The sequence below is a fragment of the Talpa occidentalis genome, unplaced genomic scaffold (genome assembly GCF_014898055.3).
Source record: "Talpa occidentalis isolate TD23 unplaced genomic scaffold, MPIMG_talOcc4v2.1 talOcc4.6, whole genome shotgun sequence".
Taxonomy (NCBI): domain Eukaryota; kingdom Metazoa; phylum Chordata; class Mammalia; order Eulipotyphla; family Talpidae; genus Talpa; species Talpa occidentalis.
The window spans coordinates 100,236,768-100,259,736 of NW_023604972.1; the positions used below are offsets into that span (position 1 = coordinate 100,236,768).

At 41.1% G+C, this 22,969-nt stretch overlaps 1 long non-coding RNA gene across 1 annotated transcript; it reads right to left on the reverse strand.

Annotated features, from left to right (window-relative positions):
* Nucleotides 1-10,459: 10,459 nt before the first annotated feature.
* Nucleotides 10,460-22,334, reverse strand: LOC119260734 (uncharacterized). Its single transcript, XR_005128792.2, has 4 exons — nucleotides 21,428-22,334; nucleotides 18,961-19,089; nucleotides 17,105-17,154; nucleotides 10,460-13,573 (listed from the first exon to the last, which is right to left on the reverse strand). It is a non-coding gene; the product is annotated as an uncharacterized LOC119260734 (long non-coding RNA).
* Nucleotides 22,335-22,969: the final 635 nt, after the last annotated feature.

A 22,969-nucleotide genomic window follows, 5' to 3' on the forward strand; every position in this document is an offset into this window, starting at 1 on the left:
GCAGCTGAAAATATTTTTAAAAAAACAGAATGTGGATTTAATAATTCTATCTTCTAAGACTTAATTCCTATATACCCAGATAACTTGGGCTTCTCCGATAAACTAATGACTATTTCTTATATCAAGAATGGTATCACAAATACATACAAAATTCTTCTACAAATGGACTTTGACATCTAGTTTTGGAGTTGCTTGCAATTATCACTCACCCTCGAAACAAACAATGGTCTTTTTTTCTAGAAAGGGTAACCTCTTCAACAAAACCAGGCAACTCCATATCCCCTATGTTGGGGGATAAACTGCTTCCCCAACACACAACCCTTAAATCCACAGGACAATAATGATATCAGAAAATGCAATCTGTGCCTCCCTGGTGGCCTAGGGGTTAAATCTCAGCACTATCATCATGATTCCCCTGCCCCTGTGAAAGTGATTTTGATACCCAGTCAGGGAGCTAACTCACATATGGTACAGCAGACCTCTCCTGCCTTGCCTGTTGCTCCCCTTAGCAGTGTATTTCAGTAGATTTGCCTGCTCTGCTCTTCATTTTGTCTCTGGTGTATCCTCTCACACCCCACACCTCAGCCTTGCACTCCAGTTCTTCTATGCACAAATAAATAAATCAATAAATCAATAAATCAATCTTTAAGAAAAAGTGCAATCTCATGTTTAAATTTATTTATTCTCTTACTGACAAATAATCATTGAGCATACACTGTGTCTAGGCGGAGGATACTTAGCAGTGAGAAAGACAAGTTCCCTACACTATAAACCTTATATTTTGAGAGTCTATACAGAGGGAAGGGGGATGAGCATAACAAACAAAGAATGATGCTGGTTTTAAGGAAGATAAAATTAGAAATTGAAATAAAAATATTTTCAAATTAAAAACAAGCCATACATCAGGAGCACACTTTTGTTACACAGTAGACTATACACATATACCCATTATTTATCTAACTAGCTAGCTAGCTAAAGCTACGCAGATATAAATTCATATCTACACATTTAATTCACACAATCTTTCTAAATCCAAAATATCCAGGTATTCACTAACCCAGTTAATAACAGAAGCTATCACATTTTATAGATACTTTTTATATCAGTATCTATAAAAAAAATTACTTATAAAAGTAAAATGTTATAATTTTATAATATTATAATCCTTAATTAGAGAGCAATTTTTATTATAGATGCTATATAGTCAATTACCAAAGATAATTAATAAATAGAATCAGTAAAATGTTCTATATGAACTTTAAAAATGTTTGTTCATCAATTTTATTTGAATATATATACATGTTTATGTGTATACTACTTTCTCACCTACCCTGAATTTTAACTATGTGAAATCCAATTAAATTCATACAAATTTACAAATATATGTATACAGTATAAATACATATAAAGAAAAGTAGTCCAGTGAGAATAATTACTTATAATAAACAGCAAATATTACATAAATAGTCTATTCCTGTTTTCTGTTTCATTTTATACCTTCGAAAATATATGTAGAGTCACATGCACTTTTGGCTAATTGTCTATTTACACAAATGTAGTAGAAAATATAAACTTGTAAAAAATAATTTATTACTGTTGTATTAAATATCATTCACATTCCAAAAAAGAATGTTGTATTTCATACTGCACTAGACTAGGAAAGCCCACTTGCATTGTTAATGCATCCATACACATCTGTATACATGGTTTCATAAATACACCACTATATTAGAAAAATATACCCTCTTAAAGACGTTTTAATTGGCAGAAACACTTTTTAAGGAGTATGCAATTAATTTGTGACCATGACAGGTATATGTAGACTAGAAAATTAATGAAAAACAAAGCATCTTAAAGAGGTTTTTAATGTTATCAGTTTGATTTTTCAAGAATACATGTTATTTATTTTAAAATAGAATGGTAGCAATACTTTCTAGATTCTATCAATTATATTTAGAATTAAGATACTCATAACTTTCTAATACAGCTTTTACCAGTCATCACTTATCATTAAATGTAACTATATTCGAGAGCTTTCTAATAATAGCCTTTAATTAAACCAAGGACTGTTAGAGGGTTTCCGTTGCCCTTTGAAGTTCTTAATTATTACTTGTATCCAGCCTTTTATGGTACACTTAAGGTTAAATTAAATAATTTAAATATATCTTGAAGAGAAATATGAAGACTTTTGCCTGTTTTAATTAAATCTCTGAATATCAGAACTTGAAAATAATAACATATGTTTTGATCATTTTCATGGCCGAATGGTAAAATGTTCGCTATATCAAACAACAACAACAAAAAAAAGGTATCTTTTTATGGGACTAATCGCTAAGCAGATGCATGTAAATGAGCTATTTTCTATGCATGGCTTCCAAAAGTGCTAATTAAATAGTTGGTATTCAAGGCTATGCTCGCTCATTGTTTAGTGACACACAAATCCAGCGATGTGTGCCAGCAGACATTTTAAGTTGAATGTTTTCTCCTCTACGGCCTTTGTCATGAAATGGTGGCACCATGATGAGAACACTAGTGTAAGCAAAACATTGAAATATGCTTTAATAATGTTTTAACCATGTAGTGACACTAGTCTAGTTTTCTAATGAATTTTTAATTTCTTTTTTCTTATAAGGGTGGTATGAGTTATCGCTGATGCATATTAAATCATATACATGAGTCATTTTCTCTAAATTTGCATAAAATGGCTAAATGCTAATGCACCAAATGGAGCTTACTATGTGTAGTACAGCAAATATTCCCTTGAAGATTTTCTGCCATCAATCTCCTGTATTTCATTAGCAACCAGATAAGGTGTGGTCTGCAGAATAAAAAAGAAAAGTGTGTAGCTCATGAACTTATGAGGCTTCAGATGATTTCTACATGGTGATTAGAGTGGATTCTGCAATTAGAATTTATGTAGGTAAAACACACGTTTCATTTAAAGGCACAGTGCAACAAGAGTGCTGAACACGGCTTACAATGTGAAACAATGAAAAGGCACCCTTTGATTATTGTGATAAAGGAAAGCCATACTTTAAATTTTATATTACTTGATTGTATAACCCTTACTTGAATTTTATAATTTAAGATTATAATTTCTCTACTGTATTTATAAAAGAACTTAGACAATAACCACAGGCAAAATGCTTTTGTTTGCTAACTTTTCCCTTTCTCCTTGTCCAGTAATAGTGAGGAATTTTCTACAGTAATATTTAACATTTAAATATGGTTTCCTCTACTACCAAAATATCCTTACTGAACTGATCTTAAGATCTCTTGCCATAAAAAGCATCAGGGTAATAATATCAATATTTTTGGGCAAACCAGAGGTATTTACTTGAAGGATAAACTTGCTGCTTACTCAATCTACTCAACCATTTTTTTCATCTCTCCATATTTTCACCATCTGGAATACTTTTTAAAGTGGTGCAGGAAAAAATTGGGGAAAGGGATGGCTATTTAAAAATAAATGTATGATTTACCCTACAGTTATTTTGAATTAGTCTTGATAAATAATTTAAGAATGCATAATATATTATTTAGATGCCATGGTCTTAAGAATTTGAGTGGTATTTCAAGTACAATTATAGTCATTTATTTATCAGTAGAAAATTTACATAATCACACTTCAAAATCCAGTGGACTGGAGAGATATCAGAAAGACACCCATGAATGTGGTAATGACGCTGAGCATTAGATTAAGTTAATAATGTATTGATGCACATGATATTCTGCTATCTGGCAGTGCAGTATTTGATCACTTAAAATGATAAAAGCATAAATATTTTTCCCTTTTTAAACTACATTTTATACAGAAGGACTCTTTATGATTTAAAATACAATCTGAAAAATCAAAATTGAATTAGACAATCTAGTAAAATGGAGCTAGTTGAAATTAAATAATGCCAAGTCTCTATTCCCATTGGCTAAGAAAATAATTTTGTCTTTATAGTAATTACTGGTTACAAAAAAATATTGCTCACTTCATAGATTTTGAATTGACAATATAGACATAGACCTTAAGGTTGAAGTCAATTAAAATGACAAAAATTCAAGTCCTCTCCTGTCAGTGAGCACAGCATGCAAATGGAAGGGTTACCTATTGGAAAGGTAACACACTTTCTGTTAGCTCAGTCATGCTATGGATTCTTCCTTAGCAGCCAGTCCATCTGAGACAAATTTGGCAGAAATATATGCAGTATTTGTACTGTGCTGTTTGAATCACTGGAATCTCATGTCATATCTGCAAACTCAGATTTTAGACTATAATTGAGCATGAATCTTCAGTGTGAAAATCTAAGCTACTCAGCAATTTCTAACTTTATTTGAAGACAGCTAGACTTTTTATTTCTTATATTAATCTAAATACCTGCAAATTGTGATGAGTTACTTTTAGAAACAAGGCAAATACAATTTCATCGATTAATTCTTATTTCCTTGCCAGCTAGGTATTTTCAGCACTAGAATCGTGTAAGAGGCAAATAGTACAAAACCTAACGATGAAGACCTATTTCAAGTTATTTTTCTTCCATCCATTAAAATCCCACTTGCCATGAGTCGTGGTGATAACTTCATATTTAAAGCTCTTAAACAGTTTTTAAGCTATTCCACAGACCATTCAACATCCTCAACTTCAGATTCCCATCAGCCAATGCTAATTTAGCTTTTTTATAGATCATATAGTTCAAGGACAATTCAATACATTATATATATATATGTATATATATATATATTGAGCAGCTACTATGTACAAGCTATGTGCTTTCTAGAAAAAATAAGGCCTAAAAATCCATTATTTGAATTCTTTTCAAAGACTTTTAAATTCATGCAAGAGTTTCAAGTCCCTTCATAAATCTCACTGAATTAAAAATAAGGACTAAGTACACTTCTGTTATTACTATACAAGAGTTCTAGCTTTGACAGGAAGGAAGTCCATGGATTCTGAATTTCAATGATATTAAATCTATGATTGTCTTCATGAAGGTATTACTTCCACATAAATTACAGTAAGGTTTTTTTATTAGACAAGGGTTGATAAATACATAAATTAATTATATTTGAGATATTTAGAAATTTTTCCATTTCAGCAAACTTCACTCATACATGTGTGTTTTTCTTTTTCCCAAAAAGACAAAGACTTAAGAAATATCTTGGCTAATATTCTGTAAATCACTTTTTCTGGACTAAGTCACAGAAAATGGCGGGATTTTTTTATACACATCCATTCTCCCAAGTTCTTTTACAGGTTTTCATCAATTATTAAAGTGATTAACATGTATAATCATTTCCAATCTCCCACTAGCAATTAATGATATGAGACATAAACATTTTAATCTAGCCAAGTCTAAATCTGAAACTATAAAACAACTCCATGAGCCAGGTTGCAGTTAAAATTCTGATATCTGGTTTTCTCAGGGCCAATAGCTATTAAAAGAAACTCGGAGACCATAAGAAATCTGTTGAACAGCTACTTAGTGACAGAATCAAATGAATATTGTTAGATGAGTATTTTAATGCTGCAGCATTTTCGCAATTGGTCCTGTCATAAAGTAGTCGCAAACTGCCTTAAAATAGTAATCAGTCTGAAACCAGTTGAGCAAGCCAATGACAGGAAGTTGTTAATAACTTGCTTCAAAATTTACCTGTGAAATACGGAGCTTGACTACTCTTGTAAAAGCAGAACAGAAAGTAAACGACCTTTGTAGTGCAATCCATCAGTAATGAAAAGTTACCACCTTTGGAAACCCGCAACCTCTTCTGAGCTTGCAACAGACCTTAATGCACCCTTCGGTTATTGGAGTCAACCTGTTTTAACATGTAGGCAATGCCCTTCGGTGTAACTAAAACTGTCTCTGGAAAGCCTGGGCCCTGGGTCTCACGCTCTGCCCACCTAGTAGCAGGACCGCCCGCAGCCTCACAGGACGTGTGACCATCACCTGGGGAGGACCAGGACAAGTCTTCCTGTTTCAGCCATCCTAGTGCACCTTCAAGACCCTCCAGTTTCCCAGCCTCACCCGAGGGCCACAGAGCCCGATCTGCGCGGGCGAGGTGGATTTAGCCTGGTTAGAGTTAAGATGGTATCATTAGCTGCGCACAGCGTGACTTCCCACTAATCCTCTCTGCAACTTACAACAAGTTTAAATGTCCATGCATGATGTTATTAACTGGCTTTAGTAAGTGCTTAAGACCCAGATCTCTTTTTAAAGTAATTTCTGAACAAGTTCTACTGTATCCATCCAAGAAGGAGATTAATTAATAATTCCAGCAAATCTGAAAGGGGGAAGATACATCCTGAGTCCCTAAAAGGCAATGGGTGTAGAGGTGAAAGTGATGGAGGGAAGGGGCCACAGGGGAGTCCGCTCACCAACTCTGGCTCTGTATTCACAAAACTTCCACCCTCAAGTGCTAGCCGGGTGGAGGAGGCAAGGGGAGGGCGTGGGGGGAGGGGAGGGCGAAAACAATTTTTCACCAAGTTAAAAAAAAAAAACAGGTTTAGGGAGGCGCGCACTGTTGCTTTATCAATGATATTGATCACACCCCGGAAAGATGCCTGGGCAGAACTTGAAAAACTGAGTGTCAGCAAAAGCAAGCCCCTTAATCACAAGTTGCCTGCTAGTCTGAGGAAGGGGCCCTGGAAAAGGGGTGGCAGCCGCGAGATGCCTGTCTCCAACGAAAGTGCTGGCGTGACTAAATCCCGACGCCACCCCCATTTCCAAGTCCAACCCAGGGATTCCCAAGCAACCGCCGACCCGAGCAGACGCAGTGGCGGGGTCGAGGCGGCTGGTCTGGGGCCGAGGGGCGGGCAAATCAAAAAGCACAGAACAACCCTAGAGCACGCAACCCTGCACGGCCGGCAGAGGCAGGCGGGTGGCCGCCCTCGCTCGGGGCCTGCGGCCTCGCGTCCCACAATCTCCAAGCCCTGGAGGGCGAGCGCCAGAACTTGTGCTCGCGCGCACCGGGGCGGCCTCCCAGCCCGCCGCCCCGGCCGCAGATGCTCCAGCCGCCTCGCCGAGCACCAGCTCGGAGCGCGCGCCGCTCACGGGAGCGCGCGCGCCGGCGCACCAGCTCCCGCGGCTGCAGCCCGTCTCCCGGGAAACACCAATCAGGCTGCCGCTTTCAGAGGGGGCCGCGGCGGCCGCGGCTGCGGGGGATTCGGGCTGTTGGCGGTCACCCGGGGGCGTCGTGCTGCCCGGCGGCGTCCCGGCCGCCGTCGCCGCAGCCTCTGCCTCGCCGAGCCACTTCCTCAGCCAGTCACAGAATCGGAAGCTGTCTCCGCTGGGCACCTCCCACGCCCGGCACCTTGCTCTGCGGTTGCTAAGCCTGGCTATTTTTAGATCTCAAGAATACGTAGTGCCCAAGCTCAGCTAAAACGAGTCAAACTCCAAACACAGTGATGTGCTTCTTTGAACAAATAGGGCTTAGAACTCCCTAGCTCCCTAAATAAAGTCGATTATTTTCACTTTTTTAAAAAGTCCTGTCCCCTGTGTCTGACAGTTGACTGCAAAAAGTCACAAGCTCCCAAGCCAAAGACGGGCTTCACCTCTCCAAGCAAGTGCTAGCTCTATGCTCTGATTGAGGGGTGACAGATTTTTTTTTCCTCAGCAGCAATTATAACTATATATTTTTCATTTCCATTCACTATCTTTAGAATTAATTCCACAGTACGTCGAACAGTTCCCGGAAGGTATGAAATGGGTTCTCTACGCAGATGAGAATGGCTTATGCTGATTTCTGTGCTAGGTTCTTTAACTTGGGCTAAATAAAACCTATGAACACAAAAACAAGATAACAAAGCTAGCTATTAAATCTGGAGACACTGAAGAACTACCTTACACGCCCCAGCGCTGTAGGACTGTTTAACTGTCTGAAATACTAGTGTTTAAACAATTGACCCGCTATTATAGATGTCTTTTTACTCAGTAACTTTTAAAGGACAGCTTCTCGCGTTGCCCATCTTAGCGCCTCCACATGCATCCCCTATCCAAATGCAACATCATATTGGGTGTGTTTTACTTTAATCAAGGTAAAGAAGTTTTAGCAAGACAGGGAAAAGGATATCAATATTCATAAGCCAAAATGGCATTTCCAGAGGTACAGATTCATAGGAAAACTAGACATATGGATACATCTAATACATTTTCTAGTCACATTGGAAAATAAAACGTTTTAATTCATCCCTCCATTTTTATCAAGCCAAAAATCTTGAAATGCTAACCTGTCTTGGACTGTTTATACGTGATCTATGAATAGAAAGGACACTTATGAACTTAAAATGTGTTCATTCTTATCTCTTATTCAAAGTGGTTTCTTAATTTTCATCAGACTACACAAAATCAAATTAGAATTTCATATTTTTCCAAATAAGAAAATCATTTTAATTTAAAAAATAAACACATAGAGCACCAGTAGTAGAAAATTTAGTGGTCAGGAAGACTTAAAGAAAGGCCACTTTGGGGAAATAATTCATTTTGAATGTAAACAATGCATTTATCTCATTACCATGCATATTAATGGTACCTTCAGTAAGGGTTTGATACTGGTGAATGGATCCATTCACATCCTGCAAGGATATTGCAAAAGTCTCCCTATATACCCTTTTTTCTCCCTCTAACCAATTTCCACTTTTGTTGTTGTTTGGGTTTTTTCTATATAAATGTGTTTCATGTTATATCCTTTACAATTCTATTATAGAGTGATTTTTCATTGTTAATTTTCTGGCATAAAGTGGGACAGGGGAAGTGAGTTGGTTGTATCTTTATATTTACTTTCACATGTGCCATTTTTATAGGCCTATTTCTAAGTATTTCATGAAAAGATTCTAGATGTCAAAACCTGCAGTTAACATTCCTGTTTGGAAATACACAAAATAATACCTTTGACGTTGGCAACTCAGATGTATTATTCAGCAAAACAGCAATTATTCATTGTTTTGCACTTACATGTTAAGAACTATGCGACACTTGGTGACACAATAACAAAATTGCAAAGTCAATTATATTTAAAATAGACATCCTAATAAAACATACACAACCAACTCCTTTTACTCTTCTTGAACTGTTTTGTCTCCTTTTTCTGACTGTTTACAGACAAATAGATTATGTGAATGTTAAACCTAAGTATAATAACTGATTTACACACATCATGAGAGAAGAAAAGTTAGAAAATGGGGATGGGTGTAATATAAAGGGAAGAGTATTCCTGGGGCCACCAGAACCCACCCAGGAAGGTGCCAGATGTTGTATATTTTTGGAAATATCCAACTACAGTGTTCTTTTGCTATGTCAGTCATAGTGGCAAACTTTGAAAGAGCAGTGTTTGCCAAAATGTAAAGCAAAATTTAAACTAGATTCATACTAGTAATGCTAAGCAGAAGTAAAAGCAATAAAACCCAAGTAGAGTGTGTTTATATTTAAGGAGAGGATTTCAGATGGGACTAGTTGTTTGTTTTATTCTACTTTAATTGCACAAGAAGTATTTTTTGTAACTTGAACTTCCCGATAATGAATTCCACTTCTCAACCCAGCCTGCAGCTTGAATTGAAGTTCCCATCAGAAAATTAAAATGTTTGTTCGGATAAAATAACTTCTAAATGAACTCTCTATTTCTTTTTCTTTCTTTTTGTATTTTCTGCAATGTAGCCCCTCGCAATGATATTAGTTCTAGTGTGGGAAAATATTATAATTGAGATCTGGTAAGTTATTTGCAGACTTCAAGTTTTTCTTTACACTGTGCTGACATTTAGTACAGCCCTGGTGAGGAAAACAATACTACCATTCATAGCTCTAGACGTAGATTTCAATCGACTTAAGCGGGCACAATGAAACTTGGTCATTCACTGGTTACCCATATTGTGTTCTCAAATTTTCTCTCAGCAAAAGTATAATGACTCAGTATTGTATGGTTGCATAGACAAGGGCTCGGAACAAGAGACACTAGTTTTGTCTGACGGTGTGAGAAAGTCGTGAAGGGATCTTTTCTTCCAGATGGTGTTAAATTCAGCTGCCTTTTTAACATTGGCCTTGCACAGCAATCTGCTGCTCCCCTTTCACAAAGACTGTGCTTGGTTCCCACTAGTTAACATGCATACTCACGCAACCTGCAACTTCACTCCAACTGTTTTACAATGCAGCGGTATGCTAAATAAACTTGATCCGGTTTCTGCCAATGTTAAAACTAGCTTTCAAAGAACTACTTAACTGATATTTACACTTCTTTTGACTTAAATGTACATGCCTTTGGAATATTTCAGATTTCAAAGAAATATCACCTTATTATAAGGTCATTGTAGACATTACCTCCGACACCCTTCAGACCCATGCTCAGATACAGTACCTCTCTTCAACACACACAAATAAAACAAAATGTCAGAAATTTGATGTGTAATAGAAAAAAGAAAAATTGGGACATGTTGCAGCAAGAGCAGTGGAACAGCAAAAAATAAAATGAAAATAATAACATTGAAATGTATTTTTATTGATCGATAAGTCATGTAACATTAGTATGATACAAAGCAAGTTTGATATGACAATGGTAAACACATAATTATAATATTGTTTATTTTCCTTAGATGTTATATTTAACATATTTGCATAAAAGACCAAGATGTAGGCAAAAGCTTCAGTAATTTGACTCCATTGAGTGCTTTCAGTAAACAATAGGTTTCCCCAGCAAACATCTTATTGCCTTAATTGAACCTCCTTGAGAAAGAAAACCACACACTTTGTAATGTAAATGTTAATTGTAGTAGACAATGGTTCTAGGTAAATAGCACCCCTGGACATGAAGTAAATGAAAGGAATACAGGCACTTAACAATGAAAGGTTGTTTGCACAAACAGTGCTTCAAATGTAAATAAACAAGGGTCTTCTCAACGGTCACTACAGTAGTAAAACTTTGGCACGTGTTCAGCAGCCAAATTGGGAATTTACGTTAATAAAGTGTCTTGGAGTTTCTAACTGAAACTAACAATGGTTTTACAGGCTTTTCAGTCTGTAAAGTCTTCTCAAGTCTTATAAAGAATTGAAGCTACAAAGAAAAACATACTGTTTTTTGAAGAAAAATTATGTATTTGGGATTTGGGGTTGTCAGCAACCTAGACCACATGGAAGGTAACGTGCCATTTTGGGCATTTGCTTATTGCAATGTCGTGCCTGTACGAATACTTGCTTGGTAACACAAGAAAAAAATGTAAGGACTTTTATGAGAAGATTACAGTGGGGACTTCCAAAGAGCCAAAGTTTTTGCTAAACATAGTCATTTTTAGATAAAATGCAAATGACTGTTTAGAACACATCTAGCTGGGACTATGCCAAAACAACTTTTATCATATTGTTATTGTAATGGCCTTTCTTTAGTTCTAGTGTGTGTACCAGCAGACTTAGGCCAAGTTCCTAGATTTATCAGGTTAAGAAGTAAACAGTGTGAGGAAGTGATAACAATGCCTATTGTCAAAAGATAGAGCTTTTTCCACAGAAGCCACCCAAAACAAAAACCAAAAGGTGGACACAAGGCCAAAGTACAGACTGAGAATTTGACACCAGGGGCAGGCAGTAATGGTTCTTTCTTGGAACCACTTTGCACAAGCTCTCTTTAAAAAATATTGAAAATCTCAACCAAAGAAGAAAGCCAAACTTAATTGTGGACAGATTAAGCAGCGGTTATAAAATTAACAGAAACAGACAGTATGCAGCAGCTACAGACCAGTTGGTGTTGCCATTTGGGAGGCTGCAGATGGCTGTGGGTGGGAAATGCCTCTACTTTCTTAAGCGATGGAGATGAGTATGGTGTGTGTGCACTTGATGTTTTTTTCATACCCCCACCCCCCAACAGGGCTGTCTGTCATAGGCTGCCGGCCCGCTTTACCACTTGCCCCCGAGCGTGGGAATCGGAGCGTCCTGCCGTTCACATCTCCTGCATTCCGTTTAGCGGAATCAATTAGGCAAGACAGACCCTCAGATTCCCCACCCCCTTTCCATTTTTGTCAGGTCTATATACGTCCTAATTATTTCAGTTTGGGATGCCAGAGCTGTTTCCTGGATAGACCTGATCATCCTTAAACAAAAAGAGAGGAGGCGCACACGTGGGTTGTGGCGTAAATGTCACTTTCATTTCCAATGCTAGGCGCAGAGTAAGACAGAACATTTTTTTAACACTTTGACAAGAGGGGAGGCGATCTCGTCTCCATCATGTCTTTCTGCTTCAGTAGCTTCCTCAAGGAAACCCTCTTGGAACAGAGAAGCATCTGTCCTTGTATTTTGAATAGAAGAATAAAAATCAGCCTTTGCTTTTTTTTTTTTTTTTTGCATTTCCCTGCTAGTTCTATGTCCTTAGTAGCTATAAATTGTTAACCTTCCAGTATAAACTTTTCTGAAAGTCTAATTCATATAATTTGTCATACAACCCCAATACATGTAGTTTGGAGACATAATCTTCCAATTTTCAGGGGAGGGGGGCCCTCAGAAGGGAACTACATAAATCCACACATTATAGAATCATTTTTAAACTAAGTACCAGACAGCTCTACAAATAGCTTTCTAAAGAAAAAAAAACCTCATATGTAAACTTTTGCCTTAAAATAAAACAAACTGCACGTGCATCTTTTTACTCATTAGCTCTATACAATTCTCCTTTGCAGCTGTAACAACGCCTCTCAAAGTATCTGGCACCTTTATGTTTTGGTATATGTGTGCCATTTCACTTCCTCTAATCCCACCTTTAATTATAAGGGGAAAAAAAAACAAAAACAAAAACAAAAACAAAGTTAGATTCAATAAGTATTCCTGACCTTTCTGGTTTTTACTGTCTGTTGGTTGGAGGCTTTCATTCTCACACGCTGCCCGGCGATCTTGAAGGAGTTTTTACTTTCGGTTATCTAGCTTTATGAAGACCAATACACTCATACAGCTAGATAACCAAAGATAACAACTCGCTTCCCTCACACACCTCTGTCTTCCTCTGGCCGGACTCCAGATCCCGATCCTTTCTGGCAGTACCGAAGAGTAGTCCTCCAGGATACTTGCCGCGCATCAGATTCCTCCTGGTGTGTAAACATGACCTGGGTTCTGTTTGTGTGTGCGGCTAAAACATCCAAACGAGATCTGTGGCTTTCAAAGTTTATTCCGAACTTTTTTTTCCTTTCAGCAAGTAATCTCCGCCAGCGTTAGCCAACAATTCAACTATTAATATCAGAAAATAAAACCAGCTACTAAGGTGCAGCAAGCTGTTAGGAGTGAGCAGCATCATCCGTCCCTTCACCGGCCTCTATTTGCATTGTAAATTGCTTCATTCTCACGCAAGACTCTTTTGCCTCCCTCTATAAAGATGTATAAAGCCAAAGGCAATTTCCAGCGCAGGTTAAGGAGGAAGGAAAAAAAAAATCCCATTCTATAGAAGAAGTGACAGCTGATTCAGGGATCTGCTCCAGATCCTTTTGGGTTAGGCTTTTTTACCAAGCGGTGGCAGCTTGATTGCACATATCTTGTGTGTGTGTGTTTTAGGGGGAAGATCCTCGATTTCACAGGGCTTCTAGGCTGGGGAGAAGATGCCGTCTTGCTGGCGTGCTGCTGCCCCCGGTCTGAAAGAAGGAGAAAAGGGCCATCATTGGAGGGGCTTTCACTGCCAAAATGTGGACCAGCCCGGCAAGGTCAAAGGTTCGAGACCGCGGGAGACCAAGGTAATGATGATGTCATGAGAAATCTCAAGTACACGGTTATTGATATGCATCAGTGATCAGCCAACTGCCCCACGCCTGCTGCCCGAGCAGCGGCAGCCGCAGCAGCAGCAGCAGCGGCGGCAGCATTGCAACAAGCTCTCTTTCCTCAATCAACATCTCTTTGCTAGCACTACCGACTGCTCCTGGAAAAGCAACCCGCGGCCTTTTACCTCCGCACTGCTAGTGTAGATCGCTCTAATATCCAAAGACTGGAAGAAATCTCTCTCTAAGGACAGATAAAAGCATTTCAGATCTGGGGAACGTCTTTGCCTGCATTTCTCTTCTGGCAGATTGCATAGGCAGACAGATGGAAGGCACTTTGCTATTGCTTAAAGCAAGGCCTTGCTTTCTGGGGCTGGGAATCAGATCTGTATTACACAGTGAGTCGATGTGTGATTACATTGACAATTTGCTCTGGTGTTGTGTTTTTAATGGCTTCACAGCTCAGTCATGTTTGTATCTATGTACCATGGCAATAGGGCAGTGGATTTTGCTCTGTAAGTTCAAACTGGATGCTCTAAGCATGCCGACTTTATCTTTGTTGTTGTTGTTATTGTTGTTTTTAAATGACTCTATAACAGGATGTGCGTCTTTAGAAGGTTGCACAGGTAAACACTGCAGCAAGTTTCTAATTTTTATTATACAACTCTGCCGTCATAAAAAGGCTGAGCCTTTGTCTATAGTTTCAACCATCAGTTTTCATACAAATGGACAAAATACATTAATCTTGCTTATGAAGTTATGAAAAAAAAGTACTGTCATCTTGTGAAAAATAAAGGTAAAACACCTGGATGGTAAAAGCATTACTCTACCCCCCAACTCCCCCTCCCTTTTCCAACCCCCACCTTTCTTCTCTCTAGAGGGGTATATTGTTTTATTAATTAATTGGCCTCATTCCTTTCTATAGAACTTCTCAGAGTGTGAATATGATCACTTGAAAGAACTCTTCTGGCTCTCCTTTGAAATAGATAATCTACATCTATCACACCTATACCAAGTAGAGTTTAATAGATGTCCTTTACCAGCACATGTAAGCTACAGTCCATATACGCATATTCACCGTGCGTGAACCTTAGGAACTGTTTTCCAAAATTATGAGTTATGTTTAATGGTGTTACTATTCTTTAAAATATATGCTAAAAGCAAATGTCATAAATCTTCATATTCATTTCACACATCACTAGTTTATCACAATGCTAACATTTCTACTATAAGTTGACTATTTCCCCAAATGACTAAAACACTTTCAGAATTAATCCACAGTATTTCATTAATTCAGTAATTTATCCATTCAAGAGACAAATGTGAATATGTTTACCCAATTACATATAAAGCGTACACCCTATAGAAAAGAGTGACAAGAAAATCAGAATTGCGAAGAAATGTCCCCAACCAAGGAGTTCAAACAACAATATTACATCAATTGAAGATGTGATTCAGTAACATGGCTGCCAACTTTTCCCTAGTTATTTATTTATTTACTTCTATTGGTGAGTTCTTGTGCTCATTATTTAGAAAAGATTAAACTATAGAATCACTCATCTATTTTTCTCATCAAATTTTTGTATGAGAAGTACAATCAGAAATGGCTGCACTGGACTATATATAAAATGTACATGCAAACTACAAAACTAATTCAGGGAAACACACTCCCAATAGTTTCTTCTTGAACTGTAAGGTCATGAGATAAACTACTGGATAAGAATTGAACACATCACTGGGGCTCATGCCACTTTTGACATTATGTAAAGCCCTAATTAGCTTTGCTGCCTTGGAAAATTGAGAGTATTTTGGCCTTGCTTTCCAAGACCTAGAAACAGAATCATCTAGTGATTTGGCATGTATTATATAAAATAAGCATATGATCACATGAATTCAGTTCCTTAAAATCCCAAGAAATGCTAGATATTTTTAGAAGAGCTTTTTGCTTTATGTATGTTTGGATGGGGGTGGTGAAAGTAGGGAGATGTGACGCATGTATGTCTGTATGTGTGTATCATGCCATATTTGTGTGAATCTGCCAATTCATGTAGCTATATTTCCACATTTCACACTTAAGTACATTTTTAGACGCAAAGTAACTATCATGAAAGCCAAGACACTGAATATTTGAGGTGCTTCTACAATTAGAAGCTACAGAAGATACTGTCCTAAAATAGCATCTTTAAAGCAATGCCACATAATCATATCAACTGACTCCAGGACTGGCCCCATGCCTGTCACTTATATACTAGATTCATTATGAGAGCCCCTAAAAGTGAAAATAGCCAACAGAGTGATTACAGGCAGTCTGTTCATTAGCCACATAGCCAATTAAATATTCTACCTCTCCATCATCTTTCAAAATATGGAGAAACAAAAGATACATAGCAAGGCTTAACATTGAGCATCTGATTATTTTGAATATTACCAAGGTTCATATCATGGTTCATCATATACATTTCAAGGACCATATTATTATCTAGGATGTGAGACAAACTGAAATAATTATGCTACTCTACAGAGTCCTAGCAATATCTGTCACACATTGTTATGAGCAACTATTAACACCTATATGTTTTTATTTCAGATTTTTTTTTGCTATTCAAAAAAGCTATTTAGCTGAGCCAAGCGGAACCCCCTTTTTGAAATCTGCATATTGACGAATATACTGAATTCAGATGGCTAGCCTGCCCATACTCTAATAAATTCCCATTAATGGCCAGTAGATTAGGACGTGATTGTCATGCTTGTTTTCTAATCTTTTTATAGGTCTCCAGATGGCTGAAACATGAATTGAAACATCCTGGTTTTCTTGGGAATAAACAATGTCTGCTTAAGTTAAAAGTGAAAAGTTATAATTTTCCACATATTTGGATCAGAATTATGCTATTCCATAAATGAAAATACACCAGGTTTGCCACCAATATTGAGAATACTTCTCTGAATCCTATTCAGACTATCACAGAGAATATAAAGAATTGACCTATCACTGAAATCCCTTTTCAATACTGAATTTGTATGATTCTCATACATGTAAGCCACAGTCCACTAGTATAGTCAAGACTACCATTTTCTACATAAAAGCCATTTAATTTACAGCGATTTGTGTAGTTCAGGCAAGGTACTTGACTGGCTTACTTTCTAATAAAAGTGTCCCATTATTTCTTCTGTATCTCAAATTTCTCTTTATAGGCAGTTACAGGTTATGTTTGTATCATCCTTGATCTATAATATACAAAGGCTACCTATAGGGGAAAAACTGTACATATGGAAACTCAGATTTTTCTGGAATTTCTATCTATTACATGGAGTGGGAGGTACACTGCAGGCCTGCTACCCAGTAAGACATATTCTATTTTGATTTTGTACATTACTTTGATTTGTACACACAAATATAAAATTTTGAATTACCTTTGATTGGCTGGACTGTCTATTCATTTTATGCTTCTTTGTAATGTCATCTGAAAAATAGTCAAAAAAAAAACAAATGACCACAGTTTTAATATACATAAAATCATATATAGATTTGACTTCATTTAAAGTATTACAATGACCACGATTCCTTAAAATGCCAAGAGATTCCATAAAGCCCCAGTACAATGTGTCTCAGGCTTCAGTATTCACAGGGTTAAATATGCTAATTTGCATTTAAATGGAGACATGCATGATAATGGGAATGCAAAATATGCAGAATCTGGAGGGGTTTGGGAAATTAATTTTTTCTTTCTTCTTTTATTTTTAGCTTGGGAGGAGGAGAGACTCTTAAGAAACATTAGGGATTTGAACACTGTAACCTGCCATACAAAAGAGGAGGGAGAGTTCTTCCATATAAGAATTTTTAGGTTGGAATAAAGTGTATTTTCTAAATGTTTAAGGGACCGAATTTCCAGGCCTTTCAAACAATGGGAATCCCTGGATAAATATCTAATCCATTAGAAAGATGCAAATAGTTTACTGTAAGGCCACAGTACGGTGAGATGTGCATTCATATCTAAGGCTCCTGATTGGCTATTTCCTCCAGTAAATCAATGAATAATGTAAAACCTGATTGCTGTAAAGTGGTAGATTTTTTTATTCCTTTCCCCCATCCCCCCACGACTTAATATTCAAGAAGTCTTACACTCCCGAAAATAGGTAGCTTTCCTTTTATGATTTTTAAAATGCTTATTGTTATTTTAGATGGTGGGGTGGGGCTATTGGTTTGCAAAATGAAAGTACTGCACTGGTTCAATTATGCAGACTGTGGGAGCTTGTGGCCCGAGACAGCGCCCTAATTACTGGTGCCAAGGCGGGGAAGTAGTGTGTCGCGTATAGGTGGCACCAAGAGAGGGAAGAAACTGGACCCGACCCCGCCATTCAGGGCCCAAGGCAGCCTCATCTCCAAGAGTCCCCGGCCGTGGCCGTGACTTGACAGGGCCTCCGGTCTAACTTCTGATCAATTCCACTGCTACCCTGACCTCTCAAGACAGTTTCCGATTTAAGCACCGCGGGTACATTTGCAAGAGAAAATGCTACAGATACTAATGCAGATACATTGCCTGAGTTTCCACTGCCCAAGTTCCCTCAAAAAATTCCAGGCCACCGAGGAAGGTCTTGCCTCTGGGTCTGAGCTCAGCAAACCACAGAGAAGCGGCTCCTCTGGGATACTAAGCTTCTGAAGCCTAAACGCACCAAATTCCAATCTTGGCGAATCCGAACTTGGGGTAACCCTGTCACCCGCCTCCCAGAATCCAAAGGGCAAAGAGAAAAAGGAAGTAGAAACCCACCAAGTCTGGTTAGTCATTGCACATAAGTTTCTACCAGGATCCAATCAGACCCTCACTTCATTGCCAAGTAATTGCAACTTTGAGGTGGTTTAAAGAATTATTCAAAATGAGAATTCTGAAACCAGGAATACCAAACACAATTATATTTGGTTCTAGGTTTAAGAGGGAAAAGTCCCATCACCAACAACACAAAATTACATACAAAAATTCCCTTTCCAACGCGAAATTTTCCTGTCCTCTCTCTCCAATTTGGGGGGTCAGGCCACTGGATAATTAACAGTCCTGGTTCAGACACTCACGAGATCAACAGGTTTAGCAGCCGAGACACACAATCAATTAGCGGAAGCCAAGCGCAGGACTGGTCAGCCCGCGGCCCGCAGCGGGGTTCTGCGGGCACCGGCTCCCGGGCGAGGTGCGGAGCGCGGGCTCCTGGCCGCGGTGGGCACTGCTAGCCCTGGGCGGCGGGCCGAGTTCCAACCTGAAGGCCGCCACGATACTCACTTGCTCTCATGCCTGCACCAGGCAGTGTTGCCCCCCAAATCCAGCTGGGCAGGAATCGAGGCGCCGGCCAAAAGACAAGATCCAGAGTCACAGGGCGGCTGCAGTACACAAACAGGCTCCTTTTGGCGTCTCAAAAAAATTTTTTTTTTTTTTTGCAGATCATCCCTCGCCTTAACACATTTAAAACTGCCGCTCAATTCCACACGGTGATTCTTCCTTGATTGCGTCTAAAATAGTTTAAACGGTCCTTCCCTTCTGGGAAGAGAGAGAACGGTGCAAAAGACGAAGGAGGAAAAAAAGCCAACTTTTCCCCCCCACGTCAGGTACTTGCTCCCTGAGCCTCGGAGTGGAGAGTGAAGTGGTGTGTGCGAGGCTCGGCAAGTTTTTGGGGGGGCTGTCCAAGGTCTAGTCCAGCCCCCTCTGCCGAGGAGGACGTGCTCTGAAACTCAACCAATTTCCCCACTGCTTTTGTTACTGATGAACTGAAGCCCTATTGTTCATCCATTGCCACGGTCTTTTTCAGTCCCCACACTACGTTCTGCGTTGCTAGAGATAATGAATTTGCACCCAAACCTCTCATAGTCCCCTCCTGACAGACGGAACAAATTAGAAATGTCTCGTCTGAAGGAGGGCAATGGCTACATTTTCCTATTGAACGACGCAAAGCACACATTTCTTTGGAAACTTCTTTTGCCTTTTCTACCTTTTATTTTCTTCTCCCTCTTTTTCTTTTTCCTCCAGTTTCCCCCCACCCCACCCCCCGATTTCTTTAGACTCATTTTTATAAAAAGAATAGCCCCGGCTTGTTTTCCCAATGCATCATTTTATGTAACTTGTGGATCCTTTCTACCTTCCTTCTTCCCTTTCTTTTTTTAAGGATTCCCTTTGCAATTTTATTTACAAACTTGGAAAATGACCTTTTGACTTGCAGACTTTTTTTTAAAAGAAAGGTCTTTTGGTTCAACTCCCCCTTCCTCACTCCTCCCACTGTTTTTGTTGTGGTTGTTAAATGTGTTTGACTAAAGACAAGAAATACATTATAAAGATTTTTATTCTTTTAATTCCAGCGCTATTCAAAAGGTACCAGGGACGCGCCATAGGGGTTATCTATTTGAGGGAGAAGAAAAAGAGTGAGGGAGTGTGTGTGTGTGTGTGTGTGTGTGTGCGTGCGCGTGTGTGTTTTCCAGAGAACGGCAGAGATGTGGGAGGATGTGGGTGGGACTTTTCAGGGAGAGAAGGGTGGGGGCCTTGAGGGGAAGGTGGGCTTCCTGGAACACGAGCCAGGAGGTTATCAGGGGTGCAGGCGCGAGAGGGAGGGTGCCGGAATCCTTCGCGCTTTGGGAGACTGGCGCCCCGGGGCCTGTTCGCGCGCCGGGGCCAGCCGCAGCCTGGGCGCGGATGTCTGAGCGCGCGGGCGCTCGTTCCGAGCCTGCGCGCGTGCAACCGGGCGGGGGTGGGGGTAATAAATTCCAGAGAGAAGCCCGTATGTAAATGCGGCGGGAGCCGGGGTGGGGGGAGCGGGAGGCGGTAATGAGAGCCTTGGGCGCACAGCCCCGCCGGCGGCCCCCAGCTTTCCCGCCAAGTGCAGCCGGAGGACAGACAGCCATGCGTGTCCTTGGCGGGAGGGCCCCCGCCCGCCGCGCGCGCCCGCCCCCCGCGCACACGCACAGTTTTTTCCTCTCGGAGGCGTGGGGCCCGGTGGCCACGAGCAAATCAGGAAAACAAAGCTCTGGCTGCGAGGTGCAAAGAAGAAACGGCAGCCTTGGCGGCCAAGGGCAGGAGTGGGAAGCCCACCCAGCGGCCTCCCTTCCTGGCCAGCCGGGCGGCTCTGCCCTCCGCCCCCGGCTTCTCGCGGCCGGGGCCCAGAAGAGGCCGAGGACCATTTCTTAGCTGCTCAGAAGCCGCTGGCGAGCAGAGGCGGGGGCGGATGTGCACAGGGAGGTGCCGGCGACCCCCGCCTGCTACGCGGGCACGCACACGCCGGCGCGCAGAGCCCGAGCGGGGGCGCCTGACGGCCTCGCTGCCCGGTGGCCGCGCGCCGCTGCCTTCCACTGAGCTTCAAGTGCAAACACGCCAGGCTGAGCCCCGCCGGGCGGCACGGCCACGGAAGGGCTCGCCTCGCCAGCCCCTCTCCCCGCACCAGGTAATCGGAAGGGCCTGGCTGTGCAGAGCGCGCCTTCTCTGAGCGCCCCCTGCACCCGGGGGAGACTCGAGCTCCAGTCCAGGAATTCTGGCCTGGGGGCCCCCCGCAGTTAAGGCGCAAACCTGGCTGCGGAGAGATGCGCTGATCTCTTCTCCCGCTCCTGCGCCTGCCTCGGCGCTCCCCAGTACAAGCATCTCCCCAACACGCACACTCACACGCACTCACCCACACACACACACCCCACTTCCACGACATGAAAGCACACGCTAATGGCATGATTGTTAATGAATCCGACGCGCACAATGAGGACAGGTAAAGAGGTACCGACACGAGAAGCCCCCTCCAGTCGACTGGGCGGTTTACCTCTCCCGACTGGAAACACGTGTAACTTAGCGTGTTTTAGGAATGATTTGCTGTTGTCTGAGGTCTCCCCCCCCCCAACCCCCCCCCCCCGCCTTCTCGCCTTGTGGGAGAAGAGGAGGAAGGGAAAAAAAAAAACAACAAACCCAACACGTTCTATTGTCAGAGTCTCTTTCTGATGAGCTGCCCAAGCATTGGTCTAAGACATTTGGGGTTTGATTGGGTTTATGATCTGTTGCTTTGGTTCGGGTGTTTTTGTTTGTTTTTTTCTGAGAGAAGCAAAAGGACGTGTTTTGGGTGCAGCCGGAGGCGCAGGACACGAGCCCGGGCGCGCGGACGGAGAGCCGGGGGGCTGGAGCCGGCGGCGGGGCGGGGAGGCGGCGGCCCGGCTCCCCCGGGGCTGGCGCGGGCGCCCTCGGCCCTCTCGGGCCTGGACTCGGCCGCCGCGACGCAGCCGCCCGCGCGCGCGGGCTCCGCCGGCTGCCGCTCCGTGTTTTCCCCCATCCCGGCTTCACGTTCAAGGTTTAGCTGCGAGGTCACGTCCATTGACGTCAGCTCCCTGTCTCCCTCTACGTCCGGCTACATTTACATACATCAAGGAAATTAGGGCATTAAAAAAATATGCAAATCCTGCGCGAAGAGCAGCCCGTGCATTCCTGGCGCGATCGCCTTTTATTGAAGCTTTTAATTAAAGGGGCCAGTTGGCGAGCCCCTGAAACAACCGCCAAAACCCCCAAAAGAGAAAAATAAACGCCTTAGCCTTCGGGAACGGTTGTTTCGGCTCCTGTTCTGTGGGCGGCTGAGGACCGCCGGCTGCCCGGCTCGGAGAAGAACAGGTTAGAGGAGGCAGCTCCAGCCCATGCATAATCAGGGCTCCGAGGCGCCTCCATTCTTTCCTCCTCCTCCTCTCCTCCTCCTCCTCCTCTCCTCCTCCTCCTCCTCCTCCTCCTCCTCCTCCTCCTCCCGCTCCTGCTCCTGTTGGTTCCAGCGTGTATTATTTTTAATACTGATGCATATGTAAAGATATATTTGCATTTTTTAATTCGCGAAAAGTTCAGGTTGGATCGTTTTATTGATTCTACACCCCCTCTTTTATTTTGCTGTCTTATTATGTCTATCTGTCTCTCTTGTACCTTTATGTCTGTCTTTATTTTTTGGCGAGTGTCTGCTGCTGTCTCTTGCTAGATAATATGCCTCCCTGCTTCTGTTTATTTAAGGCTCCAAATATGCGCATCTGTCATGTATGTAATGCCAGCTGTGTAACCTCCTGGTTTGGTTATAAAAAAAAAAAAGACACTTTATTTTCTTTCTTGACATACCCTCACCATCGGCTGTGATGCCCGTCGCTCAAGGCTCAAAGTTTGTCTAATTAACTTCATATTAGCAAAAAAAAAAAAAAAAACAGTTCCGGCCAGTGCATTTGAGAGACTGTTGGTATAAAGGGAAGTGATTCTAAAGATTTCTAAAGAATTTCTGTGTGATTAACTGAGAGGTATCGCATACACC